This window comes from Sitophilus oryzae, unplaced genomic scaffold (assembly GCF_002938485.1).
Source record: "Sitophilus oryzae breed Bouriz unplaced genomic scaffold, Soryzae_2.0 scaffold_1307_pilon_pilon, whole genome shotgun sequence".
Classification (NCBI taxonomy): Eukaryota; Metazoa; Arthropoda; class Insecta; order Coleoptera; family Curculionidae; genus Sitophilus; species Sitophilus oryzae.
In genome coordinates this window covers 1,137,313-1,151,830 of record NW_022145957.1, presented here as the reverse complement: position 1 = coordinate 1,151,830, position 14,518 = coordinate 1,137,313, and the positions used below count along the sequence as shown (strand labels likewise).

General features: G+C 31.9%; 1 protein-coding gene across 1 annotated transcript in view; it reads right to left on the bottom strand.

The window, feature by feature from the left end:
• The window catches only part of LOC115874912, a 181,296-nt gene extending 180,514 nt beyond the window's left edge, over positions 1-782 (bottom strand). Inside the window, exon 1 of the mRNA XM_030890208.1 lies at positions 450-782. The gene's annotated coding sequence lies outside the window, so the exon portion shown is untranslated. The remainder of the gene's footprint in view (positions 1-449) is intronic.
• Between the last annotated feature and the right edge of the window lie 13,736 nt (positions 783-14,518).

The following is a 14,518-nucleotide window of genomic DNA, read 5'->3' as shown; positions in this document are numbered from 1 at the left end:
TAAAACCCAAAAGTTGTAGTAATTTTCGATGAAATAAGAAGTGATCGAAAACAATTGAACAGAATAATCAATTCTAATTCATGGCATATACTAACATACCAAATCTCGTTTTTTATCTGAAAAAATAAAAGAGTTATAGGGGGTGAACCACTTTTGAGACGCACCCGGTATAATTTTATCACTATATTCTAGATACATTTGAATGTTACAGTTGGTGGTTGGAACCTTGGTCTTACAACAGCAAAATAAAACACTAATTCACCACACTACACCAAAACACTTTACTTCTAAACACTGGACGCGCGTTTCGCTAACCATGTTAGCATCATCAGCAGAAGATTAAAATTGAGTTTTAATCATTAATATCAAAAGTGTTTTGGTGTATTGTGGTGAATTAGTTATTATTTGTTTGAATACTTAAACATTATTACAATTATATTATTACTTACCACTCTACAAAATCAAAAATATCCACCAAAAAAAACAATATCCTAAACCATCCAAATTCATACAAACGGTTCTTATGTATTTCACCAAAGATCACTAAAACACCATACAAAAATATATAAACTATACGAAAATAAAAGATGAAGAACAAAACGGTGAATCACAACAACAAATATTCGAGACGCTTGCGAGCGGCGGGAAACGACATCAACGAGAGACCAAGAGACGCAGTAAAACCACGTTCCGCGTTGCCGGCACCGAAGCTTTCTGCTGGTTGATTAAACTCCTGCTGGCGCTGCTAGTGGCTCCGTTCCGCCGGATGGTCGCGGCAGGGATTGCTTCGCGTCGCGGATTCGGATCCACCACCTGACTTGACACCGTGAACGTGCTTTGGCCAACGAGATCGGGGATGTAGAGATTGTGGGGTCGAGTAAAACATGTTCTGTAAAGCAGGAGTTTTTATCTGTACCATTAGTCCCCCATATACCAGAAGATCTGGCATGTGGATTTGGTCTGTGGTTGTTCTATAAATTGGTCTAAAATTCTCGTATTTTGGACCTAATATGGTCCGCCGACTTAGCCTGAGACAAAGAGACCTGGTTCAAATTAAAAAAGTTGAATATATGTCGAATTCATAAATATTTGTCAATAATACTGAGTTGTACTCCTGCATGATGTTACACACCGAACTAAAAAGTTCTAAGAAAAGTCGTAATATATCTACAAATTCATTTACCCACTAGTAGATATAAAAAGCATTTTTGGTAAACTCTGTCTCAAATAGTTTCTGAAAAATAAAATTAATTTTCTTAAAAAGATCCGATTAAATTTAAATCTCCGAAACTAAAGTTCCAAGAAAAGTCGTGATATATCTACAAATTCATTTACCCACTAGTAGATATAAAAAGCATTTTTGGTAAACTCTGTCTCAAATAGTTTCTGAAAAATAAAATTAATTTTCTTAAAAAGGTCCGATTAAATTTAAATCTCCGAAACTAAAGTTCCAAGAAATGTCGTAATATATCTACAAATTCATTTACCCACTAGTAGATATAAAAAGCATTTTTTGTAAACTCTGTCTCAAATAGTTTCTGAAAAATAAAATTAATTTTCTTAAAAAGGTCCGATTAAATTTAAATCTCCGAAACTAAAGTTCCAAGAAAAGTCGTAATATATCTACAAATTCATTTACCCACTAGTAGATATAAAAAGCATTTTTGGTAAACTGTCTCAAATAGTTTCTGAAAATAAAATTAATTTTCTTAAAAAGGTCCGATTAAATTTAAATCTCCGAAACTAAAGTTCCCAGAAAAGTCGTAATATATCTACAAATTCATTTACCCACTAGTAGATATAAAAAGCATTTTTGGTAAACTCTGTCTCAAATAGTTTCTGAAAAATAAAATTAATTTTCTTAAAAAGGTCCGATTAAATTTATATCTCCGAAACTAAAGTTCCAAGAAAATTCGTAATATATCTACAAATTCATTTACCCACTAGTAGATATAAAAAGCATTTTTGGTAAACTCTGTCTCAAATAGTTTCTGAAAAATAAAATTAATTTTCTTAAAAAGGTCCGATTAAATTTATATCTCCGAAACTAAAGTTCCAAGAAAATTCGTAATATATCTAGAAATTCATTTACCCACTAGTAGATATAAAAAGCATTTTTGGTAAACTCTGTCTCAAATAGTTTCTGAAAAATAAAATTAATTTTCTTAAAAAGGTCCGATTAAATTTATATCTCCGAAACTAAAGTTCCAAGAAAATTCGTAATATATCTACAAATTCATTTACCCACTAGTAGATATAAAAAGCATTTTTGGTAAACTCTGTCTCAAATAGTTTCTGAAAAATAAAATTAATTTTCTTAAAAAGGTCCGATTAAATTTATATCTCCGAAACTAAAGTTCCAAGAAAATTCGTAATATATCTAGAAATTCATTTACCCACTAGTAGATATAAAAAGCATTTTTGGTAAACTCTGTCTCAAATAGTTTCTGAAAAATAAAATTAATTTTCTTAAAAAGGTCCGATTAAATTTATATCTCCGAAACTAAAGTTCCAAGAAAATTCGTAATATATCTACAAATTCATTTACCCACTAGTAGATATAAAAAGCATTTTTGGTAAACTCTGTCTCAAATAGTTTCTGAAAAATAAAATTAATTTTCTTAAAAAGGTCCGATTAAATTTATATCTCCGAAACTAAAGTTCCAAGAAAATTCGTAATATATCTAGAAATTCATTTACCCACTAGTAGATATAAAAAGCATTTTTGGTAAACTCTGTCTCAAATAGTTTCTGAAAAATAAAATTAATTTTCTTAAAAAGGTCCGATTAAATTTATATCTCCGAAACTAAAGTTCCAAGAAAATTCGTAATATATCTACAAATTCATTTACCCACTAGTAGATATAAAAAGCATTTTTGGTAAACTCTGTCTCAAATAGTTTCTGAAATATAAAATTAATTTTCTTAAAAAGGTCCGATTAAATTTAAACCTCCGAAACTAAAGTTCCAAGAAAAGTCGTAATATATCTACAAATTCATTTACCCACTAGTAGATATAAAAAGCATTTTTGGTAAACTCTGTCTCAAATAGTTTCTGAAAAATAAAATTAATTTTCTTAAAAAGGTCCGATTAAATTAATATCTCCGAAACTAAAGTTCCAAGAAAATTCGTAATATATCTTCAAATTCATTTACCCACTAGTAGATATAAAAAGCATTTTTGGTAAACTCTGTCTCAAATAGTTTCTGAAAAATAAAATTAATTTTCTTAAAAAGGTCCGATTAAATTTAAATCTCCGAAACTAAAGTTCCAAGAAAAGTCGTAATATATCTACAAATTCATTTACCCACTAGTAGATATAAAAAGCATTTTTGGTAAACTCTGTCTCAAATAGTTTCTGAAAAATAAAATTAATGTTCTTAAAAAGGTCCGATTAAATTTAAATCTCCGAAACTAAAGTTCCAAGAAAAGTCATAATATATCTACAAATTCATTTACCCACTAGTAGATATAAAAAGCATCTTTGGTAAACTCTGTCTCAAATAGTTTCTGAAAAATTACAATTCAGTACAAATTCAATTCTGTACCTAGAGCAAATTTTTAACATTATAAGATTTGTCAATTTTAACACAGGAACTAAAAAGTTTAAAATAGGAAAGCATTTTCTAGTGTTCTGTATGATTATCTACAATTAAACATACAAATGGCGCATGGCGGTGGCTTAACTACATTTATAATACTCGTAGAAGAACTAGACAGAATTAATATGGGTCTAAACACCAACTGGAACTAAATCTCGAGCTTTCTATAATATACTGTGCGCTAGAAGTCAACGACGCTGTCAACCTCAATTATTACATGAATGGATTTAGCATTGTGCAAGAATTATAGGTATAAATAATTTTCGTCCTCTATCGAACTGAATGGATTTATTAAAAAAATATATTATAAATCTAATCTCAAAACCATTATCCGAAAACAGATGGTCAAGCTAAATGAAAATAAAACAAAAATTGGTATTTATATTTATCCAAAATTTATGCTTTATAGGTATGAGATATCAAATGATACCTACATCATTCGAGCAGAAGGAAAATATGACACTAAATGTTTATTATAGTTGGGGATTACAGCCTTTAGTGTTACAACAGCGAAATAAAACACTAATACACCACATTACACCAAAACACTTTACTTTTGCACTGGACGCGTCAAATTTTGATGTCAAAAGAAAAAAATCAGTGGCGCACATGTTTTTTTTGAAAAATATTGCAGTGTTAACCCATATGCGCGTCCCTGATGAATTATGGACACTTTTTTAGCATTAAAAAATGTAGCACTTATAGTAACTTTTACCCTCAAAATTTCATCCGAATCACTAAAAGTACCTACTTGGAAGAAAATTATAGTATATCGAAAGATTACTAACACTACGAAACTAAGCAGAATCGGACCTATGTTGATTTGGATTGAGATGGCACATGTTTTTTAAAACACCCTGTATAACTGATAAGCTAGGAATGTCTCTTTTACTTTTTACTCACAGAATTTTATAACATTTTTCCTTGAGAAATAATAATCTGTATAATATTTGAGACCATATTGCTATATACTGTTAATACAGGTACAAATTTTACCATTAAGACAACGTAATAGTTGGTGGTTGGTATGCAAAAAAGATGAATACGAACGTCTAGCTTTTGACTTGGAATTGATTTACTATCCAAGCTGATACCAAGAGCGCGCTTTATCTAACGAGGTTTTAGTACTAGAGTACAGCAAGAAAAGTACCGAATAATCGAAAAAAAACGGTAGGTTGGCTTGGAAAGGATGATTAGTGACATTGCCGATATACTCGAAATTTTAAATACAGGGTTCGGCAATAGTGCGTCGGGCATCTGTAGCTCCTATAATAAAAAACTTAGGTATTTTGTAAACCTAAAGTGCAAACCTAAAGCATATATTAGGACGTATTTGAGTAATATATTTTAACTCCTACAGGGTGGCCCAAAAAATGTGAGTGGATCAGGATTCTTTTTTTTAAATCGAACACCCTGTATAATATTCGCTTTTTGGTGTCCTTTCTACATAATCCTAAGTAAATATTAATTATTTTTTGATATCAGAAAGTGTGAGTGGATCAGGATTATTTTTAAATTGAACACCCTGTATATTATTTGCCTTTTGGCTTCCGTTCTACATAATCCTAAGATAATAGTAACTATGTTTTGATAGTCTCAAAGACATTAATAAATAAATAAAAAAAATACTTTTTCAGCCTTTTTTAACCCTTTATAGGTTGATGGTCGCTAAATCGACCACTTTAATTTAATTAAATAATCAGTCGCCTGGAAGTGTATTATCGCTCAGTTTGTTTGCTATGCTTTTTCTATGCGCCTTGGCCATTTAAACAACCATATCTATATATTGGCCAAATGAGCCCGAAAAGTTAACGTAAGCGGTTGAATATTCGACCAGTGAGCATTGGTGACACTGATTTTGCTGTGTATCATATAGATAATAATTGCCGTCTAAGCATTTTCTATGCAAATTCCGTGTGATAAAAATTTAAAAATATAGAATCAAAAGCATCTGTGACGTTTATATTTCTTTTTATTTAGTGCACCAAAAAACACGGCTCGGATGCGAATTTCTCGAAAAACAAACTTTGATTTACTTGATATGGGCATATTTTTGAGTATAGTTAGGTTAGGTTAGGTTAGGTTAGGTCCTAGTTTATATATTTTTGAAGTCAATTTGATTAAACTAGAAAATAGTTAGTACGTATAAAGAGTTAAAATAATTATTAAAAATAGAAGACATGTTCTGAAATCAAAATAATACTAGGTATTTACTATAATTGGACTACACTTACTTTTCTGTAAATCTCGTAATCTTAAACCGTACAGGATGTTCAAAATTCTGTTGCGGACCCGTACCGTGTGAACTCGGCCTTAGGCCTGGCCACTCGTCTATAACTCATACGCCCAGCGACGCTGACGTTCTAGAACGAATAAAAGGATGATTCACGGTACACCGGACCGTACCCGAGCCGGGCACGTTTCGTGAAGTAGACACCGAGCCACGTCCGGGCCTTCTGTTAATGCTACACCGGGTTGATAACGGGGCTCGTATTAGTTCTGAGTATATTATGAAACACAGCCCCATAGACACACGAAGATTTAATACGAACAATGCCAAAGTTCTCGCAAGTGGAATTGGTACCAATTACAGTTGATGAAGAAAGAACAACACCTGCTCAAAGGGCAAGATGAGGGACCTATCTTTTTCATTACATCCTTTCATTGTCCAGTTTTATGCATTCCCTGTCATTAAATACTGCTGTAAGATTCACTACCTACTACAGACATGATAAAAAGTGTACTTTGTTTATACCATAACTGCAGATTACAGTCGGGGCACCAGGAAAAGTACATTCATGCTTTCCGCAACGTGGCGGGAACGAAGCGGATCTGAGAAAAAAATGTACTCCGACATTTCTGGGACGGGGCACGGACGAGTTCCGGCGAAGCTCGGATCGTGCTCGGCCTGGCATGAATGCATATGTGTAAAGAACACTTGACAATGTTTGGCGGTGTCTTCACCGACGCACTGCTCGGACCCGTTACGGTGTAGCGTGAAGCATCCTTAAGAATTGTCGAGACAAATCTGGATGGTCTGTTGCTCTCATATACATAAGCAGACGCCTGAGGCCTGAGGAGGACAGAGAACAAACAGACGTTCGACGTGTACAGTTGTCGCGCGCTAAATTCAAAATAAATTCCTGTTAGATAAATAGTTAGATAAATTGTAAATAAGTTATAAATAGTTCTTTAAGTCTTTTAATCGTTATTGTTTTTGTTAACTAGTGTTAAATAATTTGTGTTTAAATAAATTGTGACTTTCTATCCACACGGAACTTACGAAAAACGTAACAATTCTATGCCAAAGTTTTTAAAATATAAAATAGATTTTCTTTGTTATTTTAAATGGAACACCCTGTATATTATTCCTTTGCTAGATGAAGAATTAAAAAATTAACATTTTTTTATTTAAAATATTTTAAAATTTTTAGCGGTTTGGCAAATATTCGCGATTTTATTATTTTATATCGTCAGCTTTATGACGACAAGGCATGTCTCGATTTTTGCACCTCGACAGAGCAATTTAAAAATTCTAAATATTTATTAATTTAGCATAGGGCAACTTTTTAAATCAATAGCCAATTTTTCATGCTAAAAAATAATAAGAAGTTGATATCTCGAAATTGCCAAAAATCGAGATACGCCTTTTGTTATAAAGTCCGTTAAGTTATGGCTTCTTGAAGGGTAAAATACCAGACAACAATACCCCATTTTAAAATAGGCGGAAAAAATATGTTTTTTATTGATTAATTAATATTTCTGCCACTGATAAAAAAGATAGACTTCAACTAAAGTCGTCATCGTTCTTGAAAAAAAAAATTGTGGCAAGAGAATTTATTTTAGCGTAAAAGAAAATATTTTGCCTGAAGAAAAGCTCTCTTAACTCAAGAAAACTTGTTCTCTTAAAAAATTCGAAAATTTCTCTTGAATCTATTTTCATTCAACCAAGTGCAAGTTACTTTGTTTTAAGATAATAACAAAAATACGCTAGGAAGTACTTCATTCAAGAAACATGGCCATTTTTCCAATAGCTAAATACTCTTTTTATGAAAAATAATAACGACACGCCAAGACGATGACAAAGGACGGTATATACAATCAGTCGGCAGTCCGATCAGTCTCACGTCGCATTTCATAGGTCGCACATGTCGCATTTGTTGCTTGGAATTTTGCATAATTTGCTTTTTAAATGCATATCGTATAACAAATTAGTGATCGTTATTAACATGCATTTGTCATTTTTTATGATGGACAAATTTTAGGATATATGGATTTTTTAAAGGAGTTTCTGAAAAAATGGAAATTAGAGCATTTGTTTGCTATATTTGAAGGTAAGAGACATTTACCTAATGGACCTGTTTAGATAATGCATGCGTGACTATAGATAGAATAAGAATATAGGTATCGATTTTTTTATGCAAATAATTACAAAAATTTTAGAATTTCAAGTCGTCGTATTAAAAAATTCAAAATGTGACCAAAACTTATAATTTTAATAATTTGTTTGCTTTACTTTGATTAATTGTGATGTAACATTTTTTTTAATTTGTAGAGAGATGAACCACCCCAAAAAATACCAAGGAGTGAAGAAGCAGAAATAATTACCTACTATCGAGGAAAATAATATCACTTTACTTACTACAGACTAGGAAAACCTAAATTTATCGGAAAATATACCTCGTAATATGCCTGTATATGCCTGTATATGATGTATAGACTTCTGGCATTCGCTATTGGTTTAAGAAAAGTGTCTTTTTAATCAAGAAATGTCCCTTTTCAATCAACAATTTTTGGATGAATCAAAGAGACTATTGTTCTTGTAGCAAGAACTTCTTTTCATATTAATTTTGGGTCAAGAGTGAAATACTTTGGACAGATAGATTCTTCTATTCTCTAAAGTAATTTTTTAAAGCTTATGAAAAGATAGTTAATGCTTTGGGCAAAGAAACGTCGTTCTTGGCCCTATTGAAAAGCGCTAATCTTTTGGGACAAAGTCATATTCATTTCGACTGAGAGATCCTTTTTTTCAGTGTGCATGAAACTATCAAAACATATTTAGCACCTGCGATATTCGTACTACACAATTTCTACTTTTCTAGAGCAAAGTCATCATTACCATAAACAAATCGTTAACAAGAAAATTAAGAGTGACATTTATTTAACTGATCCAAATCTTTCTAATATCACTTGTATTAAAATAAATCAAATGATTTTTTAGTACTTATTATCAAAATTATGTGTTGTGAATTATTATTTAATTTTATTTTTCGGTATATTTCATTGGTAAATGTAACAGAACAAGTAGGAATACTTATTGTTTCAATGAATCAATTTTGAGTGCCATGTAACCTAATTTGTGATAAATTCTATTATTTTCACAGTTGTTTTACGAGAAAAAATGTTAAACTTAATATACAAGGTGTCCCAGAAATAAGTGCAAGTATTTTAAAGGGTGGTAGATCTCGATAAAAGAAACATATTTTTTTATCGTTTTTCAAATAAGTCTAAAATAACGGAGTTATTTAACTTTTTCCAAAAAAAAAAAAGATTTTTTGCCAATATTTTGAGAACCACGACTGGATCTTTTCTGGATTTTCTTTCTTGTAAATTTAATCTAATACCTATGTTGCCACATTATCAAGAAATTGGGCAGTGTGAATAAAAATTTAATGAAAGCTAAAACTTACATTTTCCTAGCAAATGCTTAGTTAGCAGTGAATAAAAATAACTATTAGCTTTTACTAAAAATGCAATTAGCAAAAGATAAAGTTTTTAGCATTGTCTAAAAATGGTGTGAATAAAAGTAAGCAATTACTAAGAATATTAAGGAAAAGCTTACATTTTTGCAAGCTTGTTACACCCTGGCTTAGAAATTTAGTATTCTTAAACAGTTTGGCAGAAATGGCTGCTTTTATGAATATAAGATCTGTAAAATTTTATCTCGAAAGAAAAGAAAGTCGTGCCGAAGAATACCACGGTCTGTATAGATTTAGTGAAGAAAATGTTGATGGATAGCTAACCATTTTTTGGAGCCAAAAGTGGAAACTAGAGGTGGTGCATTGAGTACAAAAAAACAAATGCAAATATTTTTGCGATTTTTAAGTGATCCTGGATTTCAAATAGGGATCGGAAAAGAAGAAGGAGTTCACAGAAAAACAATATGTAAAACGATATCTCACGTTTTACCAAAAATAGTTGAAAAGGCAGGAAGTTGGACTAAATTTCCTACAGAAAACTTGACTGACCAGGCAATTAACGAATGGGCAGAGTTGTATAGATTTCCCTGTGCTTTTGGTGCAATTGATGGCACTCATGTACCAATAATAAAGCCATCGCTACATGGTGACGAGTATATCAATAGGAAAGGCTGGTGTAGTATAAATGTGCAAGCAACTTGTAACGGAAAAGAAATTTTTACATCCGTAGATGCTCAATGGCCTAGCTCGGTGCACGACGGTCGTATTTTAAGAAGATCCAATATTTTTGGTATGATGAGAAGACGCCAACAGAACTATGGACTTATTTTAGGCGATGAAGGGTTTCTAGTTGGTCGAAATTTTTGCAGGAACTTCCTCAACCAAAAAATCACTTGTAGAATTTTCTGAATCACTACTTATTTTGAACGTAAACCTAACAAATATAATAAAATTATATAAGGATTCTTGCCACTTAACTGCTGATATAGAAATTTAATTCTACGCTGTGTTTGTCATAATGTGGATCAACCTGCTCTCACTACCGGTTTCGGAGCCCTACTCCATCATTAGGTGAGTTTGGGCAGATCCACAAAATGACAACCACAGCGCAGAGATAGTTAATTCCAACTTGTCGGAAAGTGTCGGTTAGATATTAAGTCCCCAACGGGAGATAGCGGCCTGCGTGCAATGGTAGTATTTTCGTACCACCCAGAGGCGCAACTATAGATAGTAAAAGGATGGTAAAAGGCTTTTTTTTCAGGCAAGCCAAATTATAAAATAGAAAACAAATTTCTTGAACGTTCATTTCAAACCACAGCGCATGAATTAAGAGAGGCACTCGAAGTGGCGGTACGGGAGAAGTTTAATTAAGTCAACCGGTCCTTTTGTGAGAATAGGTAATAATTCAGTTTTAAAAAGATGTAACTCAAAACAATGAACATTTTCTAAAATAACTTAAAGTGTATGCAGTGACTGCAGCGATATTATTTTTTTTAAGTTATAGTTTGTGAAATGTAAATTCTAAAGAACCGTATAGTAATATATTCTGACTTTTTATAAGTTATAAATCATAAAAGAATAAGAATGCCATGCAATCTAAGTAAAATTAGTCAAGAAAGATAAGAATTGGCTATAACTAAATTTACCTTTTCTAACAAGTCTTGAAAATCGTTATAAAACATTCACCGGTCAACGTATCCTCGAAAATGTATGGTCAAGAAAAGTTGAATCAATAATCTTACACGCTTTTCTTCATTTGAAAAATTTATATTTACAATTTTTGTTTACTTTAATTTACAAAGTTTGGATGTGGCAGCTTCACATTTATAAGAGCAAAGACGATTGTTTCCATGGCTAACTAAGTGAAATTATTTAAAAATGATAAGAATTATTGGCTATAACTCGATAATTTTTCGAAGAAAACATATTATAGCTTATATCGCGGAAAAGCTTAAAAAATGGCACTTGCTATAAAGTCATGGCCAACTATGGTTTCCATTTAAAAAAAACATATGTTTGTGTCAAATGTCAAAAATGACAGGCTTTAGAAAAAAACGGAGGGCACAATCTCATTATGGATGTGATTATCTACAACTTTTATCTGAAAACTTTTTGTCTAAAATAGCTTATAATGGAATTAGGGACAATTTTTAAAATAGCCGAAATTTGTTTTTTTCTAAATATCTAGTAAGCCATGAACTTTTTCAAAAATCTGAAAGGCGCATACTTATGACCCCACAAAACTGCAATTCTTTCCCCGTTTAACCGACTCTCTATCTCCAGTAGTTTCCGAGATACCCATAGAGAACATCGTAGGAAGCTCACCCTGTATATCTAAGTGGAAATAAAATAATGAAAGTAAATTTAGCTTAAAAATTACTCAACTAAAAAAAGAAACCAATCTACCAAAAAGGAAGGTAGGGTTTTTAAATAATTGCAGCCCTAAGGGCACCAGTTATTTTTAAAATACTCCAGTCACCACCTTGGGGGTCTACTTTAGAACTGCAGCCCATTTTCTTGAGGTGTGTCGCCACTTTCTTTATCATCATCGGCATTAGAACGCCAAATCTTCCCAAACTAAAAATATCTATCGATTCGCTAGCTAGTTCGCTGCATACCTAAATGTTGTCGTGTGAATGTTTTAGATATCGATCAAATAATGATATCAATTTTCATTTTTCATGATTTATATTTAAATACAGTGACCCACAAAAACATTTTAATATATCAGAAAGTATTTTATTAATGAGATAGTGAAAAAATTCCTTGTATACCATATACCAGGTGTTGCATCGTCGGACGGGACATAGGAAATCCCGTGTAAATTTTAATGGGGTCAATTATTGGTTTCCCTAATTATTTTAGAGAATAATTATATTTAGGTTTATTGAAGAGCACTAAAACCCACATTCAAAAGAATAACTTTAGATATTTTTGATTAGCTCGTTTACGAGTTATTGCCGATTTCTTTTTAAATATTTCTCCTTTCTTATGGCCCTGTATTTACTTATGAGCACCAGTCAAGGTAAAAGATAACTGTCAAATAAAGTTTCATTTCAGAAATTTACCTATTTAGTGTTTAATTATTATTGAAAACTCATTTCTACATCGAAAATCTTAAAGATGTATTTATAAATACCAATTAATAGAATTAAAGTGAAATAAAGTAATCAATTACAAGGTTAATTATAGTATTATTACAATATTCAATAACTTATTAATTTAGGTACTATTAAACTGTTAGAACTTTAGGATTTAAGAAGATGTTCAAATATTCCTCCATCGACTGCTAGACAATAACCCAGGCGATCATAAAATTCTCTTCTTACATTCGCTAGTTGGTAAACTGAAATTCTATTGCATTCGGCAGAAATAGCATTTTTTAACTCGTCTAGATTTGAGTATTTTTTATCCTTGTATATCCTGTTTTAAGTTTAAATGGCCCCAGAGAAAGAAATCATTTGGCGAAATATCAGGAGACCTTGCTGGCCAATTTACTGTATGATTTAGGCCAATAACGTTTCCGTTAAAACTATTGTCTAAATATTCCCGAACAGCCAGGGTACTATGTGCCGGGCAGCCATCCATTTGGTACCAAAGTTCCTGATTTTCCCTAGCGGCATCATGTAAAGCAATTAAAATATGATTTTCGAGTAGTTCCAAATAATATTCTGCTTTTAAATTTCGCGTGAGAAATAATGGCCCGATAATATTGTGTCCGAATATCCCTGCCCAAACATTTACTTTCTGTGGATATTGCGTCCTTGTTTCGACAAACCTGTGTTGGTTTTCTTTGTTCCAATATCGATAATTTTGAACATTATTGGGTTCATTATTTAAGGTAAACGTGCATTCGTCAGTGAAACATATGTTTTTTAAAAATTCCCTATCCGTGTTTGCTCTTTCCATCATATATCAAAACAAAACGCCTGCAGCCGTATTTCGTCCCCATCTCGTAGCTCTTGGTGCTTTTCATATTCGAAGGAATAGTATTTATGTCGTTCCTTGTGCTGATCTTTCCATCGTTCTCTTCCACTCACAATAAAACTTCCAAGTTGGTATCATTTCTTGCATCTTCTCTTTGTTCCTGCCTTGCTTCACATCTGCAGTAATTTATTAGGGTCCTTTGGTCTCTTTATATATATAAAATCTCTGGATATTCCTTGCGATTGTAGATTTTCCAGGTATCGGTCTATTTGAATACAGAGCAGCAAACATGTCCGACACCTTTTGATAACTATTTTCTTGATAATACCACTTAACCAGCAATACTTTTTCTTCGGTAGTGTAATTCATGGCTAATATTTTCGATGTAGGTATGAGTTTTGAATAATAAAGCACTAAATAGATAAATTTCTGAAATGACAACTTCATTTGACAGTTATCTTTTACGTTGACTGGTGCTCATCATGTGCTCATAAGTAAATACAGGGCCATAAGAAAGGAGAAATATTTAAAAAGAAATCGGCGATAACTCGTAAACGGGCTAATCAAAAATATCTAAAGTTATATTTTTGAATGTGGGTTTTAGTGCTCTTCAATAAACCTAAATAGAATTATTCTCTAAAATAATTAGGGAAGCCAATAATTGACCCCATTAAAATTTCCATGGGATTTCCTATGTCCCGCTCGACGATGTAACACCCGGTATGTATATGCCAGGACAGATATGGAAAAAAGAATTGTAAAAAACCAATTGAACTAATATATTATTATTATTATACTGTGTGACATGAAACTGCAACAACTAAATGTAACTATATTTTATTAATATTTTATGAAGTCGATGGGATATGGGATAAATATTAATAATAACCAATGACATTTTCAAAAAATGTCATCGATTATTAATTAACCATACAAATAAAATTGGCTAATTCTAAAGAGAATATTGAATATACCGGGTGCGTCTCAAAAGTGGCTCACCCCTATAACTTTTTTATTTTTTCAGTTAAAAAAACGAGTTTTGGTATGTTAGTATATGACATAAATTAGGATTGATTAACGTATTCAATTGTTTTCGGCCACTTCCTGTTTCACCGGAAATGACTACAACTTTTGATTTTTAAATGGCACCCTCGGTATTTTTTTACTTTATTCGACAGAAAATAAAACTCTGAATAGAATGACATATCATATGTCACCTTTTGACATTTTCGCATATGGTTTATTTGAAATTATAACTTGCGGTTCGTAACGAAAATTTGACTCGAAAT